Source organism: Plecotus auritus (genome assembly GCF_963455305.1).
Source record: "Plecotus auritus genome assembly, chromosome: 14".
Classification (NCBI taxonomy): domain Eukaryota; kingdom Metazoa; phylum Chordata; class Mammalia; order Chiroptera; family Vespertilionidae; genus Plecotus; species Plecotus auritus.
Genome location: NC_137780.1, coordinates 1,514,012 through 1,529,648, shown reverse-complemented (window position 1 = coordinate 1,529,648; position 15,637 = coordinate 1,514,012). Strand labels below are relative to the sequence as shown.

At 52.4% G+C, this 15,637-nt stretch overlaps 1 long non-coding RNA gene across 1 annotated transcript in view; it reads right to left on the bottom strand.

Moving 5' to 3' along the window:
• Positions 1-12,557, bottom strand: part of LOC308238765 — a 45,673-nt gene extending 33,116 nt beyond the window's left edge. The window contains exon 1 of the long non-coding RNA XR_013959612.1: positions 12,310-12,557. This is a non-coding gene — a long non-coding RNA (uncharacterized lncRNA). The remainder of the gene's footprint in view (positions 1-12,309) is intronic.
• Positions 12,558-15,637: the final 3,080 nt, after the last annotated feature.

The following is a 15,637-nucleotide window of genomic DNA, read 5'->3' as shown; positions in this document are numbered from 1 at the left end:
CCACTCAGTGTATTTATACATATATATTAGAGGCCCGGTGCATGAATTCATGCATGGGTGGGGTCCGGCCAGCCTGACCAGGGGGAGGGGACATGGGTGGTTATCCGGCCTGCCTGCTGGTCAAACTCCTGGTCGAGGGGACCATTTGCATATTAGCCTTTTATTCTATAGGATAGACCCCGAGTGGCCGGATAAGTATGCGTTCAGAGATCATCATCATCATCTGGCCACTCGGTGTATATTGAAAGGGAGCCAATGTTGGTAATTCAGAGAATTGCTACAGAAAGCATTCAGCAGAAAGATACAAATCCAAGGTTTAGGGTATTCTTAGGATGAAATGCCAGGGCGTTTTCTGGTTTCGCCTCTCAGTGCATGCAATTTTTAAAAGTCAAATTTGTTTAAAAAAAAAACAAAAAAAAAAACTAGAACCCGAGGGCATCACATACGTTTTTAGGAGCGTCTGGGTGAACATTTAAACGAAATCGTTATGTGCGCCTGTGTGCATTCACGCCCAAGAGCATCTGTGGAGACAGAGATCGCTGTTCTTGCAGCCACTCACCCTAACAGCCCATGGACCCAGCTTGCACTTGAAGGAGACCTATTTTCACCGATTACTAATTATCAAAGGAAGTGGATGGACGTTTCCAGATCTTAACTTAAAAAAAAAGCCAAAACCGGTTTGGCTCAGTGGATAGAGCGTCGGCCTGCGGACTGAAGGGTCCCGGGTTCGATTCCAGTCAAGGGCATGTACCTGGGTGGCGGGCACATCCCCAGTGGGAGGTGTGCAGGAGGCAGCTGATGGATGTTTTTCTCTCATCGATGTTTCTAACTCTCTATCCCTCTCCTTTCCTCTCTGTAAAAATTCAATAAAATATATTAAAAAAAAAAAAAAAAAAAAAAGGCGGGCGTCATCCCTGTCTGCTCAGAGTATCCAACAACCCAATAACGCCGCCGGAGCCTCTGCAAAAATGTTGCGCCTGGACCAGGGCGGGGCCGGGGCGGGGGGAGGTCAGAGGTCAAAGGGGGGGTGCCTTCATCAGCACTGAAGCCTCCAGACCCGTGGTCGGCAAACTCATCAGTCCACAGAGCCCAATATCAACAGGACAACGACGGACATTTCTTTGGAGAGCCACATTTTTTAAACTGAAACGTCTTCTAACGCCACTTCTTCCACATAGACTCGCCCAGGCCGGGGTATTTTGTGGAAGAGCCACACTCCAGGGGCCAAAGAGTCGCCTGCGGCTCGCGAGCTGCCGTTTGCTGACCACGGCTCCAGACGTTAGGCCCAGATGACCCCTGCCAGGTCCCCATGGAGCCTAATCCATAAACACAACCAAACCAGCAGCAGCTCCGTCTTTGCTTTGTTTTTATCCACCCTCTCGCCCCCACCCCACCCTCCCACCGCCCTCACCCCGCTCCACAGAGACCTGAGACGTTCACGCCTCTCTGTCCTCAGACTCTCCCAAGTCCCCGCTGTCGGCCTCCGTCCTGAAGTCCTTTGGGGACAAGAGGCACTTGGGAAAGTGGCCGTCGCGAGCAGGACGGCGGCCGGAGGGGGGGGGGGGCGTTTTCTCCCCACTCTCCGTGGAGCAATGTCCTGGCACATGGCTCCCGGGAAGGAGCGAGGCGGCTGGACCCCCCTCCCAGTCGGGAAACTCTGTCTGCTTCATGCACGTGTCGCCCGCAACACCCTCCACGCTGGGGACCTTGAGCGGGATCTCTGTTGTGTTCTGGTTCTCCCCCTGCCCCCAACACACACACACACACACACACACACACACACACTCACACACACACATACACACACATACACACATACACACATACACACACACACACACTCACACACATACACACATACACACACACTCACACACACACATATACACGCACACACACATATACACACATACATATACACACATACACATACACACATGCACACATACATATACACATACACACATACACACACATACACACAGCACACATGCACACACAACACACATGCACATGCACACACATACACACATACATACACACATGCACACACATGACACGGACAGACAGGTTTCTAGAGAACCCACAAGTGCACGGAAAATGCCTAAAATCAACCTTCCGACCCGGCCTCCTCCTTCTGGATGGTCTGACACGGCTCACACTCTCTTATTACTATGAACACAGTCTCTCTCTCTCTCTCTCTCTCTCTCTCTCTCTCTCTCTCTCTCTCTCTCTCTCTTCCCTTTTTTTGTTAATCCTCACCCAAGGATATTTTTCCATTGATTTTTTTAGAGAGATGGGAGGTGAGGGAGGGAGACGGAGAGAGAGAGAGAGAAACATCGACGTCAGAGAGACACAACAATGGGTTGCCTCCTGCGTGCACCCCAACGGAGGTACCTGCCCCTGAGGGGAAATCGAACCCAGGACCCTTCAGTCCGAGGGCCGATGCTCTATCCACTGGGCCAAACCAGCCAGGGCTGGACACGATCTCTTTTGATAGGGAGACTTCGTTTCTTTCTCCGGTCCAGCCGCGGCTGAGGGGGAAGCGAGGCCCTTTAAGGTAAAACAGCCACGTCCCTGCAGGAGATGGGGGGCGTGACTCCGAGAGGGCGCCACCCCAGGTGGGCTCCGTCCAGTCAAGTTCATCCCCTTGGCCACACGGCACATTTCGGGACGCCACCTGCCCCTGCACTTATTCCTCTGATGTGACATCTGCCCCGTTAGCACCACTTCCTTCACAGTTTAAAAATACACAATTTTAAAAAAAAATCACACACACACACACACACACACACATGCAGTCGTGACTGCGAACCATCGCTGCATAATTAAGGGTGAGGCCAAGTCTTACCTACACAGAAACCGCTGAGCAAGCGGGGTGGCCGTGAGCAGATGTGAGCAGATGTGTGCTGTCAGGGGAGGAGGGGAGGCGGGGGGGGGGACCCCTGCAGAAGGAGCGAGAGAACAGACAGGGAGAGCTGACGGGGGCCTGGGTGTCTCCGGGACCACTGTCTCTGACTGCCCCTCACAGCCCTACCTACGGGACAGGAAAGGGGACCCCGTGGGGACAGATGCTGCCCACAGCTGCACCCCCACCCCCACTCATCCCGGTCACATCGGGGATCAGGATAAACAGGGAGGCGTAGCGGACCTCCAGCGGGGACCCACACGGGTAGGAACATCCAAACCAGCCGTGGGCAAACGACGGCCCGCGGGCCGGATCCGGCCCGTTCGGCTGTTCTATCCGGCCCGCGGAGCCGAAAGAGCGGAGGGTTCTCTTGCTCTCCCCTCCGCTCCTTTACTTTGAATTTATATTAGTTCACACACACACTCCATCCATGCTTTGGTTCCGGCCCTCCGGTCCAGTTTAAGAACCCATGGTGGCCCTCGAGTCAAAAAGTTTGCCCACCCCTGATCCAAACTGGTTTAGGATGCACGGTGATCTGTGGTCCTGAGGGATCAAGACCTCACGCAGGAAAGGAGAAGCAGGCGCTCCGCACGCTCTCTCCCTGGTCGGTACCCGGGTGCTCTGAACATCTTAGCCGCAACCCTCTGAAAAGGGAAACGCCAATACAATTTTTATCATTTTCCCGAGGTCCCAAGATCCATCACCTCCTCCCACCTACAGGGCGAGGCCCGTGGCTAATGAGCATCTCTGTTACTAAAGCAAACCTGAGCTGAAAGGGTGAGTCGTTCAATACCTTAGCTTCGGTGTTATGCTAGGGTCTTTTGTTTTTATACTTGGATTTCTTTTGGTTTCTCGATAGGGTTTATTCCAGGGGTGGGCACACTTTTTGACTCGAGGGCCACCATGGGTTCTTCAACTGGACCGGAGGGCCGGAACCAAAGCATGGATGGAGTGTTTGTGTGAACTCATATACATTCAAAGTAAAGGAGCGGAGGGGAGAGCAAGAGAACCGGCTAGAACAGCCGGATCCGGCCCGCGGGCCGTCGTTTGCCCACGGCTGGTTTATTCCTTCGGGGCAGTGGAACAAGAAGTGACTGGATTACGGCCACCTGTCCATCTTCCCGGTGGGTTTTTTTATAATGCACAGACCGGTGGGGAAAGTCATCAAATACGAGATGTATTCACCAACGCGCTTACGTAATGGCATGGTGAGAGCGCCCGCATTTGGGTAACGCAAACTGACTCACAGATAGGGATCGCGTGTCCCCCGAGAATGGACACGCACACTTTGAATAAGGATAAAGGCGGTGTTTATCAAAATACATTCCGTTTTCCAAGTTGAGCTCTCCACTGTTAAAGCGTGTATACAGCCCCGACCGGTTTGGCTCAGTGGATAGAGCGTCGGCCTGCGGACTGAAGGGTCCCAGGTTCGATTCCGGTCAAGGGCATGTACCTTGGTTGCGGGCACATCCCCAGTGGGAGGTGTGCAGGAGGCAGCTGGTCGATGTTTCTAACTCTCTATCCCTTTCCTTTCCTCTCTGTAAAAAAAATCAATAAAATATATATATATTTTTAAAAGTGTGTATACATGTTGGGGGATGTATCTCAGAAATTTAAATTTTGCAAGGTCTATAAAGAACTGACTTCTTATGGTGGTGACTTAAGAACATGCCTTCACAGTAATGAATGCCATGAGCAATTACATTTTATTTTTTGTGTAGGTGTGTGTGTTTTTTTAACTATGGCGGGGGGGGGGAGATCCATCAATTTTTTAAAATATATATTTATTGATTTCAGAGAGGAACGGAGAGGCAGGGAGAGAGAGAAACATCAATGATGAGAGAGAATCATGGACCGGCTGCCTCCTGCACGCCCCCTACTGGGGATCGAGCCCGAAACCCCAGCATGTGCCCTTGGCTGGAATCGAACCTGGGACCTTTCAGTCCACAGACCGACGCTCTATCCACTGAGCCACACTGGCTAGGGCGAGACCCTATTTTTTTAAAAAAATATATTTCATTGATTTTTTACAGAGAGGAAGGGAGAGGGATAGAGAGCTAGAAATATCGATGAGAGAGAAACATCCATCAGCTGCCTCCTGCACACTCCCTACTGGGGATGTGCCCACAACCAAGGTCCATGCCCTTGACCGGAATCGAACCTGGGACCCTTCAGTCCGCAGGCCGACGCTCTATCCACTGAGCCACACCGGTGAGGGCGGGAGACCCTTTTTTTTGACAACCAGCCTATTTCCTTGAGGCAGAAAATTACCTGAAGAAGGAGCAAAGGATGGCCAATCAGAGGCAGTGCTGCTGTGAGGCCAAGAGTTTATCAATGACACCCATACGTTATTCCAAGTTTTTTTTCTTGCCTCTATTATATCTATTTTTTTAAAATAGGCAGCTCTGGTGCGCATGTCTGTCTCCGTTCATCGAAATGGGGTCGTATCAGAAGGCTAACGTGTTCGCCTCTCACACTTTCATTGTGCTAAAATTAAACGTTCCTGCGGAGAGTCAAAGGTTCTCGTTTGTATAGGTTTGTGTAAGTTACCCATCAGGGCACATGCCCGGGTTCCCCAGTAGGGGGCGCGCAGGAGGCCGCCGGTCCATGATTCTCTCTCATCATTGATGTTTCTCTCTCTCCCTGCCTCTCCGTTCCTCTCTGAAATCAATAAATATATATTTAAAAAAATTGATGGATCTCCCCCCGCCCCATAGTTTAAAAAAAAAAACCTACACAAAAAAGAACCTTGGACTTTGCACAAGAACACACGGTGGGGAACATTATTTGGGTCAAGGATTCGTCAGGAAGAGAAAAAGAGTGAAAACCTCCATGCTCCGTGCAGACACAATTTGCTGAGCTGCACACGGACTGTGTCCATCATCTTAAATTCTCCATTTTTTTTTTTTTTAACGAATCTAAGTCCCAATAAAGTATCCAATGAAAACATTTCTGTTTATATTATGACTACACAAATGGCGAACCAAGAATTTTAGGTAGTGGGGTGTTTTTTGTTTTGTTTTGTTGGTTTTTTTTCATGGTGTATCTACAACTACACGCATATTCCAATCATGACAATGTCTCTGGTCAAGTGACAAGGGAAACAAATTTAGGATCATCGTGGTCTCCTCTTCACTCAAGCATGATGCCAATAGGTTCACGCGTGTGTGTGTGTGTGTGTGTGTGTGTGTGTGTGTTTGTAACCGAGGCACAGCGGACCTAGTTGAGAGACTGCGGGAGGGCGTCATTTTTTTTTTTTTAAATATATTTTATTGATTTTTTACAGAGAGGAAGGGAGAGGGATAGAGAGTTAGAAACATCAATGAGAGAGAGACATCGATCAGCTGCCTCCTGCACACCTCCTACTGGGGATGTGCCCGCAACCCAGGTCCATGCCCTTGACTGGAATCGAACCTGGGACCTTTCAGTCCGCAGGCCGACGCTCTATCCACTGAGCCACACCGGTTAGGGCTGAGGGCGTCATTTTTGATGATGAGGAAGATTGCCTCTGACGATAGACGGAAGAGACAGCCCACCCGAGTCATCTTCGTGGGGGCTGACTCTTGCCGCCCCGTGCATATCAATCTACACCCGTGGTCGGCAAACTCACCCGTCGACAGAGCCCAATATCCACAGGACGACGACGGACGCTGCTTCGGAGAGCCACAGTTTTTTAAACGTAAACGTCTTCTAACGCCCCTTCTTCCACAGAGACTCGCCCCAGGCCGTGGTACTTTGTGGAAGAGCCACCCCCCCAGGGGCCAAAGGGCCGCCTGTGGCTCGCGAGCCGCGGTTTGCCGACTACGGATCTACAAGAAATGTTTTCCACGGGTTTAGGTCGGCCAGGGAGGAGAAAGACACAAAGACCTAAGTGAGGGAGCCAGCCTTACAAAGCTCCCTCTGATTTCTAAACACCCCCCTCTTCTCCCCCCCCCCCCCCCCCGCTCCCCCGCCCCTCCTCTGCACATGGCCAATGAGAATTGAAAATGCTGCGCTGATTTCATTCGCTGGAATGTTGAAGCAGGTCGGGAAGAAAGCTGTTATTGAAAGGAAACGTCTCATCTAAATGAGAAAGGGGCACGTGGACGTGTGGTGGGGGCTCAGCTGAACTGCACGCAGGCTTGATGGCCACAAAGATGCGCCCCAAACCACCCCCAAATCCGTGGACGGGGAAAGAGCCCCAAAGTTTCTCTGGAAACCTCCCCATATGCAATCCACAGCCCATTTCCCGTGTGTGTGTGTGTGTGTGTGTGTGTGTGTGTGTGTGTGTGAATCCTCATGCGAGAATATTTTCCCATTGATGTTTAGGGAGAGAGCGGAAGAGAGAGGGAGAGACAGAGAGAAACGTCGATGTGAGAGAAACACATCGAGGGGTTGCCTCCTGCACGAGCCCTGACCGGGAGGAGCCGGCAACCGAGGTCCGTGCCCTGGACCGGAATCGAACCCGGGACCCTTCGGTCCGCAGGCCGACGCTCTATCCACGGAGCCACACCGGCCGGGGCCACCGTCCATTCCGTCTCTGTGGTCAATGAGGCCCTGGACCCCGGGGCCTGGCTGGGCGGCCTGAGTTTCAGGCAGTGCAACCTTCAACCACGCCCAGAACCCCTTTCCTGCAGAACCCCGACGTCTCTGGGAAAATTGGGAAAATACGTAACGTTGACAGTGTCAGCTGACGTGAACGCTGGGTGTGGGCCCGCCTTCCCCTCTCCTGGAGACGTGAGGTTCCCGCGGCCCCCGCCCGGGGTGGGGGCATCGACTCAAAATGATTTCAGGCCGCATGCCTCTGGGCTGAGTTTGGGGGGGGAAAAAAAACACCCCGATCTCACCTCCCATCACGAGAAGACAGGAGTGCGAGCTGACTTTTAGAAATCAGCCTGGTGCCGGTAAGAGGGAGAGGTTCTTGTCGAAATCCTATTTTATTCTCTTCGCCACATGAGACGCGCGGCTTCTGATAGGATTCAGTGTTGTGTAGGGGAGGCGTGTGCAGGCATTCCGTCCTTCATACATTAATCTCGCCACCATCTCCGAGCCTGGCCTCACTGGCATACGGGAGACATGGCTAGCTGGCATTGCCCCCCCCAATCTCATTGTCTTAAAATATGTTAATATTCTAACTCAAGGCCCCCCTCCAAAAAAAAAAAAAACAACAACACACAAAACACCTCTGGTTATAATACAATACCAACAATTACTTTGGGCCATAAGACTATATTCAGAAATATATATGTGTTTATATATTATTTATATATACACACACTATATGTACTACACGCATGTACAAGAATATATGGTTTTATCACACATATGCTAAGCGAGAGTGCCATCTGAACTACAGTCTTCAGAGAAAGAAATCACTGAATTAAGGACATTCTAGTAGGTGCCACGCGAGAATCTGAGACGGCCCTGGCAGAAGCCACGTTGGGTTGTTTTTGGATATTGACTATGTTTGCTCTGCCCTCGCGAATAAATCCTGGCCATTGTGTGGGGCGGAGGGACGGGACACTATGGCAAATTGTTCCTCTTCCCCAGGCTCTGAGAAACCGTTTGTTCTGGAATCGGCCTGACGTCGTTCAGCTGTTTCAATCGAGCGCATTTATCCCCTTTTCTTTGAAAGATGCCTTTTCAGTAACGTGTGGCCCCCCCTCTCCCCGCACCCTCCCCCCCCCCGCACCCCCCCCCCCCGGTGGGCAACGTCTTGTTTGGATTCTGGAAAGTCGGTGAAACTTAAGACCCACGGTCCGTTCACTTTTGATCTTTGATAAAACAATTACATAATTCATCCTCGGGCGAGGGGGCCCCCCTGTACGTCGGGGCGGGCGGGCGGTCTCTGTACAAACGACAGCTTCAGGCCCAAGAATCGCTCCGAGTTCCCTGGTCCCGTCGCCCTGTCCCGTTGCCCTGTCGAATGCCACCTAACGTGTGTATAGGGCGGTGTCTGTGGCTGTTGTGTTTTTTTTTCCTAAGTACAAAGCGGTCCGTTCTTTAAGGGATACACTGTTCTCAACAATAGGAACGTGACAGCAAAGAGGGACAAAACGCATTCACGTGTGTCACAGCCACTGCAGGACCCGTGGGCAAATCCCATCTCATTAATGTGTATGTGTGTGCGTGTGTAAGTGAAAATACTGCCGCTCGTGTACAGAGGCCCCGAAAACCCTTCCAAAATTACTCCTTTTGCAAGAAAGGGAGCATGGAGAGCCGACCGCGACCTGCAGAGAGTAACGTACCAGATACTGGGGCTGTGGGAACTGGTAAGTGCCCGCAGCCATCTTCAATGAAGGGAGAATCGGTGAAGTTTACAAATTCACCATCGGTCACCAAGGGACACCGTGCAGACACAGGGGTTCTAGGTGCACGTCCCAGACAGAGCAATACGTTCGGGCAAAAAGATTACACGTTGTTCCACTTGCGTGAAAGGAAAGAACGCGATGGACTTACATCGACATAGTTTTAGAAATCTAAACACGTGTTTATGAGAACTGTTTCGTGTTAAGACCCACAAGATACACTTGAAATAAATCCACGCGCCGCCCCACGCGCATACGATGTGAGGCCAACCATCAGCCGTCGAAACCAGGGCCCACGAGGCGAGCTTTACTTTGAAATCATTTGTATAGAACCCCTCCTTAAGTGCACAGCACACACACACACACACACACACACACACACAAAAACATGTAATGGTTACAAACATTAAAGATGGCAAACCGGAACCCCCAAAGCATCCCCCCCAGGTTGGCATCGTCGCATTCTAATCCGCCGGGGTTTCAAAGGGCTCGCCCTTTTTCTACATCCTATTCATGGCTTTGAAACTCAGCCACCCCCACCCCGCCCCGAATCTGCCCACCTGCATGTTAATAAGTCTCCCTGGAACCCGCCAACTCCGCCTGGCTACACACACACCCCGGCCCACGGGCCCCTACGGCTCACCCCGTATAAACACATCTTCCAGAAACACAGAGCGAGCGACCGATAAAGCAGCATTCCCGCCCGCCCCCGCCCCGTGGGATCCGGGGCGCCCCACGGACACGTGAACTTCCTAGGGGCGCACCCCCAGGCGGCAGACACGGGCGGGCGGGGAGGTGATTGCACGCGGGGCCCACAAAGGCGAAATTTTATGGGGAATGACATCACCGCCTGCCGGGCCTTCTCTGGGATACAATGATGTTCTTGCCTGCCTGAGCGTGGCTCTCTCGTGTGTGTGTGTGTGTGTGTGTGTGTGTGTGTGTGTGTGAGAGAGAGAGAGAGAGAGAGAGAGAGAGAGAGGCTTAAAAAAACAGCGCCTTCAGAAACAGCACAGCCATCTGCCTTCTGCAGGGTTTGCAACAATGTTTCCACAGACCTCAGACTTTTGCTACATTGCAGACAGCTCAAGTTCATCAAGCATGCACTTCCCCGCACAAGCACATTCGGCCCCCTTTCCCGGGCCCACTGCGTGTCCTCCAGTGTCCCGGGTGGGTGGGGTCCGTGGAGCTGAGACCCTTTGCCCAGGGAAGCGTGGGCCTCCCCCACGCGTGCAGCCCCCACCCCCCTCCCCCCGCCGCCCCCAGACCTGCCTGGGGCGGAGAAGGGGTCTCGGTTTCCCAGGCCACGAAAGGGTTAACCCGGGGCTGTCTGGGGCAGGAGAAAGGCGATATTGTTTTCTTTAATCTTTCCGCAGTCGGAGCAGGACTCGCCGCCTCCCGTCCCGGCAGCGGGCGGGGAGCAGGGGAGTGGGCTGGGCCCGGCTGGGCTGGCTGGCGGGGTGGGGGCCTGGCTGCAGGCCAGACGGGCGGGGGCTCTGAGGATCATTAGGGCCAAGCCTTCAGGTGTCTCCAGATCGGGGAGGGGGGCGGGGGGGGGGCATGGGGGTGGTGGTGGAGGGGGAGGAGAGATGCCAGGAGAGCAGACAAAGAAAAAGAAATGGTGTGTTTCACAAAGATTCGGTGAAAATGGGTGTCGGGCTCCTCTTTCCAAAAAAAAAAAAAAAAATCCTAGCGTCTCAGACGTTTATAATCAGACCACAAGCCCTGCCCCGGGCGGACCTGGGGAAGCCCTAATTAGCGATGTCTGGAGCCTGATAATCCCTTCCGATGGTTGGGGGGAGCTCATGTCCCCCCCCCCCCCCGCCCCCTCGGGAAAGGGTGCCTTCCCAACTCGCTCTGGGCTGGTGATTCTGTGGCTCCTCATCGCCATCCGTCAAAATCGCACCCGAGCTGGTTTGCCTTTCCGTTTCTTTCCGGGGACTTAGCGTGTGCAACTTTCGCAGGTTTTTGGACGATTCCAGAAGGACAGCACAATGCATGGCTGGCTGGACCTCCAAAGGAAGCAGTCATGTCTAAAATATTTGTTTCCAATTAAAAAAAAAAAAACACAACAACACAAAAAACCTGCTTTCTTTGTCGGTTGCTTCTGTTTGAAACCTCAGCAAAAAAAAAAATAAATAAATAAAAAATAAAAAATCTTCGTAGGACCATACCTCGGATGCGAACCTTCCCTTCTGCCAGCTCCTAAGATGGGGTCCCGAATTATTGGATCCTCCCAGCATTCTTCTATAAAGAAAGCTGGCGTGTGCTTCCTCCCCACCCCCACCCCTCACCCCACCCTATTAAAAATTTCTCCCCCCGCCCCCCCCCCCCACAAAAAAGAAAATCTTTACCCACGGGAAGGCTAGATCCGGAGACCAAACGCTGTCTTCCCCCTCCGTCTGCACCCGGGCCACCCCGCCCTGCCCTGCGCTCCTGCCTGGACCGGAGGCCACATTTTGAGGACAAAATCCTAGACACCCGTCCAGGCCCCCCTCCTCGTTCTGGCCAAGTGCAAAGTGGTGATTTAAAACACAAAAAGAAAGAAAGAAACGAAAAGAAACCGAAAAGAAAGAAAAAGAGCGCCCTGGCTCGAAGCCATTGTTCGCAATGGAAGAACTATTTGCCCCGAGTTGCTAATGATAATAACTGTCAGATGTCGGGAAGCCGCCCGGGCTGTCGTCCGTGGCGTCAGCCAAGTTTGCCTTTTTGTTTTTTCGTGTGTATGTTGGGGGGGTGGGGGGGAGGCCGGGGCGGGGGGGGGGGGGGAGCAGGTCCGATCGGATCAGACAGAGAGAGCGCAAAGGGGTGCGCCGGGGACACGCGCGCGTGCCTTCGCGTTTTCTCCCGAACAAAAGCCGCGCACCGGAGCGAGACGTCCGGGGCACCGCGGCCGCTTTTAGGGTCCATTCTTTCTCCCTCGCACCATCCAGCCTGCGACGATGGTGCCTGGAATCGGCCCCTGTCGGCCGAATACCCACCCCCCCACCCCTTCCCCAACCCGGCCACCCACGGGAAACGAGCGCCCTCCAAACCTGCAAAGGTTCGGTGCGGGTGGCACCGAACTGTTCACGCATCGGGACGGACGGACGGGTGGAGAGGAAATTGTACACTTACGGTTGCAACACGGTCATCCGTGCCAGCGCCTGGTCCCCGCCGCCGGGCAGGTGCACGACCCGGGCTGGGCAGCAGGGAGGTGGTGGTGGTGGTGGAGGAAGGGGTTGTCGGCGGGGCGGGCGGGGGTGGGGGGCTCCCCGAAGTCCCTAGAACTCAGCCCCGCGCGCGCGCGCGCTCGGGCACCCCAGCTCCAGTGAGGGCTGGACTTAACTCTCTGCAGTTCTGAATTGAACTAAATTGCAGCCCATGTGAGCGACAAGGGGCAGCCGGTCATGTGGGGGGCACGCGGCCTCCCCATTGGCCAGCCGGCCCCAGCCCAGCCTGCTGCCTGCTCCCCAATTGGTTGGGGAGTTGAAACTGAAAGCACCAGGGCCCGCCCCCCTTGGGTGTATTTGTTCTCCGTGTGCAAGAATGACTGTAGGATTTCACGGTGACAGGCTGCCCAAGAAAGGGACTGGAAGCTGAGCTTTTGCAAGATTTCCCTTCCCGTTCTGGTCCCTCGGCCCTGCTGTTCCGACTGGGAGGACTCGTTAGAAAAGCGTGTTTGTGGGGGGTTTTTTTGTGTGTTTTTTTTTGGGGGGGGGGTGGCTGTGTGTGTGTTTTTTTCTTCCCCCAGTGAACTTTGTAGGTGACACAGAGTCAGTCAATGATGGGCGCGTTCCTTTGCGGAACTCGGTCTCGTAGGGAGGCTCACAAGCAAATGCTTTTTCCCTTTTTCTTTCCAGGATGAATGGTCAACCCTTAATGTTAATATCCGAAGAAGCTTGATTTCAGTTCTAAACGCGCAGACCCAATTGTCCATTCGGGACGAGAGAGAGAGAGAGAGAGAGAGAGAGAGAGAGAGAGAGAGAGAGAGAGAGAGAGACTGAATTTAACCTTTTTTCGAGGTGTGATTGCATGTTGCAGAAAGCCGGGGGGGTAGGAGGGGTAGGGAGGAGGTGGGGGAATAACTGGAAAATGTTAAAAGGCAACAGTATCCGAGAAGTCAAACCGAGGGCTTCGAGGAACAAGGATCAAGAGGAAATATAACTTTCCAAAAGTCATTCTTAATTTATATATATATATATATATATATACACACACACTGAGTGGCCAGATTGATGATGGTCTCTGAACGCATAATAATCTGGCCACTCAGTGTATATCCTATAGAATAAAAGGCTAATATGCAAATTATCCCCTCGACCAGGAGTTCCACCAGCAGGCAGGCTGGCCAAGCGCCCATGTCCCCTCGCCCTGGCCAGGCTGGCCGGACCCCACCCATGCACGAATTCATGCACCGGGCCTCTAATATCTAATATATACTACATATACACTGAGTGGCCAGATTATGATGCGTTCAGAGATCATGATAATCTGGCCACTCAGTGTATATGCACACACATATATATACGTGTGTGTGTGTGTGTGTGTGTATATATGTAATGCAAACTGTCCACAAACTGGCAGCCAGAAGGTGTGCTTCAATTACTTTGGGATTATTTGATTCGCTTGAGTCATCAGCATCTCCGAATACCCCCTATTCATTTGCGCCCGTCCACAGTTACCCTAAATCCGTGGTCGGCAAACCGCGGCTCGCGAGCCACAGGCGGCTCTTTGGCCCCTTGAGTGTGGCTCTTCCACAAAATACCACGGCCTGGGGCGAGTCTATGTTGAAGAAGTGGCGTTAGAAGACGTTTCAGTTTAAAAAATGTGGCTCTCCCAAGAAATGTCCACCGTTGTCCTGTTGATATTTGGCTCTGTGGACTGATGAGTTTGCCGACCCCTGCCCTAAATGAACCGAGGCGACATCAGGCAGGGCAGTGGTCAGCGCTCTCCCGCACCCCTGCTCGGCGTTCAGGTGAATCGTCTCAACATCCCGTGGCGTCCGTCTCACGGCTGTCGTTTCTTGGCGGCAGACCCCAGGCTCGGATACTTGCCTGCACTGCCTCATGCGAATCCATACGACACGGATTCCACGTCCACGTTGTCCCCGGGGAACGCTGCCTTCCAAAGTAAGAACGCTCTGCCCTGGCTGGTATGGCTCAGTGGATAGAGCGTCGGCCGATGGACTGAAGGGTCCCAGGTTCGACTCTGGCCAAGGGCACATGCCCAGGTGGCGGGCTCAGTCCCCGGTGGGGGTCGTGCAGGAGGCAGCCGATCCATGGTTCTCTGTCATCGTGGATGTTTCGATCTCTCTCTCCCTCTCCCTTCCTCTCTGAAATCAATAAAAATATATTAAAAAAAAAAAAAAAAAAAAGGAATCACGCTCGCCCGGCTGGTGTGGCTCAGTGGTTGAGCGTCGACCTGTGAACCAGGAGGTCAGGGCACAGGCCCGGGTTGCGGGCTCGATCCTCAGTGTGGAGTGTGCAGGAGGCAGCCGATCCATGACTCTGTCTCATCATGGATGTTCCTAGCTCTCTCTCTCTCTCCCTCTCCCTTCCTCTCTCTCTCTAAAAATCAATAAAAACATTTTTTAAACAAATGTCGCTCCCTCCCAACACATACGACTAGGATGACAGGGACCACACTGAGTCTGTATCCCGGACACGCAAGCGATTCCATGGACGATGCTGAGACTCCTAACTCGGCCTCAACCTGGTGTTTGAAAGGGCAGGGTGCATGCAGATGGCTGCCTTTCACACATTTACATACAAACTGTCTTCATTAGAAAATTAGCTCTCGGTAGTCAGGTTGTGCTTGTCATGGGTGGTCTGAGCCTCGGGTGGGAACATGGGGATCAGAAGGAAATGAGGGGTGTCCCCGCACGGGAAGTTCCGAACGTATAATGAGCACATGTTTGGGGCATGTGGTCAGATCTTAGGAAGCTGGGCCAAGCAGGCCGAAGAGGTGGTCTCTCCTTCTTTGCTTTTTTGAACTCTGTGAGAGACGAACCTTTGGATGAAGTTAGATGTTCACGCTGAAGAGGCCGTAGATTTTTCTCGGTTTATTATCTTGTGGATAGGCCATTTTTCCTACAAGGAAGTAAAAGTTAAACATTGGGACATGAAGGATTTCCCAAATGCATATGATTTATGCAGAGGAAAGAAGAAGAAGAAAAAAAAAACAACTCACTATTTTGGTTTTAATTTTTCATGTGAAAAAGGGGGGAAAGTAGGTTGAGCTACGATGGTCTTAAATCTCCCCATTTCCAATGCGTTCATTGATGGAAGGCAAATACAAGCTCTGTTTCCTTCCAATCACAGAAAAATAACTATGCAGACAGCACGAGTCTGTGAACAGAGAGTCGAACTTTGAGGATTAAATTCATCAAAACAAAGCGTCCTCATCAGTTAGTCTCAGATTGAAAGAACGCAACTATATTGATTTGTGTTGGATTATCTTATTA